We start from the raw sequence: 2,524 nt of genomic DNA, 5'->3' as shown, positions 1-2,524 counted from the left end.
AGTAGCCTATATTTTCTATTTTAGCAAAAGTGGGCTAAATTTACTTCAAAGAAAAAAACAATAATAGCAATTTTCTATCATCCACTCAACTGAAATATTTTTAAAATATAATTGGATTGAAATACAATAAAATAAAGTGCAGAAATCTATTAATCAAAAACAACACTTTGTTTAAGGAGAAGTAACATGCAGTGAAAACAAATATTAAACTTTAACTTTTAAACTTGAACTGAGTAAAAACTCTAAATATGTGATTGCACAGTAATGTTCACTTGTTTGAGGTTGAGGGTGATACTTGGTGGTGTCCCATCTTTTCCACAAGTTCATCAATGTTCGGGGTAAGGCTCTGAGCTGAGGAAATCCTCAGAATTGAGTGGAGGTGTTCAGCAGTAAGTCGACTTCTGTGTGATGTTTTGTTCAGGTTCATCAAAGAAAACAGTTGTTCACACAGGTATGTGCTGCCAAACATAGACAACGTTTGAGCAGCCTGGATGCGCAGCTGGGGCATTGTGTCGGGGAGGAAACGGGCGAACTCCGCAGCACCCACTGCCGCATATTTTGCCCTCAGTGCATCATTGCATTGGAGGTCAATCAACTCCATTTGGAGGTTTGGTGGTAAGCTTTCCACGTCAACAGCAAATGGGTTACCGAGCAGTTCCAACCTGCTTTTTTGTGCTTCAAAGTCAGCAAATCGGCGTCGAAAGTCAGCGGCAAGCATACCTATTTTATCAGCCAACTGTGCGCTCGGGAACGCACTGGTAGAGAGCTTCTCTTTCATGGTCTGGCAGCTGGGAAAGTAGCTCAAATTTTCTTTCCGCATCTGCGTCTCCCACAGAGTCAGTTTGGTTTTAAATGCCTTCACTGTACTGTACACATCAGAGATGACACGATCCCGACCCTGCAGCTGCAAGTTCATTGCATTCAGATGACTCGTAATGTCACACAGAAAAGCCATTTCACACAGAAAAATTTCGTCTCGGAGTTGTGTTGTGTCTTTCCCTTTGCTGTCCAAGAACAGACAAATCTCCTCACGAAGCTCGAAACATCTTTGAAGCACCTTTCCCTGGCTTAGCCATCGCACCTCTGTGTGATAAGGCAAATCACCATGCTCCGTCTCTAACTCCGTCAGAAATGCCTTGAACTGGCGGTGATTCAAACCTTTGGCTCTGATAAAGTTAACTGTGCGCGTGATGATGCTCATTACATGCTCCATTTTCAAGGCTTTACCGCACAACGCTTCCTGGTGTATGATACAATGATAAGCTGTCAGCTCACCTGTCGCGTTTTCCTCTTGCATCTTTTCCCGTATCTTCGCCACCAGTCCGCTCCTGTGTCCACACATCGCAGGTGCTCCGTCGGTTGTCAAACCCACGAGTTTTTCCCAAGGCAGCTCCATCTCATTTACACATCTTGACACCTCTTCATACAAATCATGCCCCGTAGTTGTGCCATGCATAGGACGTAAAGCCAAAAACTCCTCTGTCACGCTTAGGCTGGAGTCCACTCCGCGGATGAAAATTGACAACTGGGCAATGTCAGAAATGTCGGTGCTCTCATCCACAGCCAAAGAATATGCAATGAAATCTTTTCCCTTTTTCACAAGCTGCTCTTTTAGATTGATGGACAACTGGTCTACTCTCTCGGCAATGGTGTTTCTGCTCAGACTCACATTTAAAAAGAGTTGCCTTTTTTCTGGGCAAACTTCGTCACAAACTTTAATCATGCAGTTTTTGATGAAATCCCCCTCCGTAAATGGCCGGGCTGATTTAGCGATCTCTTCTGCCAAAATAAAACTGGCCTTGACAGCAGCCTGGCCTTGTGATTTGGCTTTTTTGAACAGAGCCTGTCGAGATTTGAGGCCTCGTTTTAATTCCTCTGCCTTTTGTAGCCTTTGTTCCATGTCCATATTCTTGTTTTTGTCCGCGTGTTTCGTTTCATAATGTCGTCTCAGATTATACTCTTTCAGTACCGCCACACTTTCTCCACACAGAAGACACACAGGTTTTCCAGCTACCTCCGTGAACATATACTCCGACTCCCACCTTGTTTGAAACCCCCGGTTCTCAGTGTCCACCTTCCGTTTTGCCATTTTTGATGGGTATCTGAAAGTTAATTTTACTGTGATGCTGACGACTGCTGTGCCAATAAATATTGAAATGAAGCAGCCTACTGCTCGGTGCGTCACCGTTGCATTGTGGGAAATGTAGTATTGGTGCGTGTAAAAGATCTGCGGGCTGCCGGCTTGCTGCGGTCTGCGGGCCGGTTCTAATAATAAATCAAGATCATCCCAGGGGCCGTAAAAAACCTTCTCGCGGGCCGGATGTGGCCCGCGGGCCTTGACTCTGACATATGTGTTGTAAAAGATGCTCTGGTTATGATGCTTGAATGCAGCTGTGAGTTAGAAATCCCCGATGTACTCTGTATGTGTACGTATGTGGCCGATGTATGTAAGCTAATGATACCAAAACTAAAAGACAATGACGAGGATGACACGTCCAGAGTTATCGAAATGTTTGTCAATTAC

General features: G+C 44.5%; 1 pseudogene; it reads right to left on the bottom strand.

Moving 5' to 3' along the window:
* Window positions 1–268: 268 nt before the first annotated feature.
* LOC143716467 (general transcription factor II-I repeat domain-containing protein 2 pseudogene) lies at window positions 269–2,089 on the bottom strand (annotated as a pseudogene).
* Between the last annotated feature and the right edge of the window lie 435 nt (window positions 2,090–2,524).

This window comes from Siphateles boraxobius, unplaced genomic scaffold (genome assembly GCF_051911475.1).
Source record: "Siphateles boraxobius isolate OS27281-9 unplaced genomic scaffold, OSU_SipBor_1 6, whole genome shotgun sequence".
In the NCBI taxonomy this organism is placed as follows: domain Eukaryota; kingdom Metazoa; phylum Chordata; class Actinopteri; order Cypriniformes; family Leuciscidae; genus Siphateles; species Siphateles boraxobius.
This window is presented reverse-complemented; position numbering and strand designations above follow the sequence as displayed.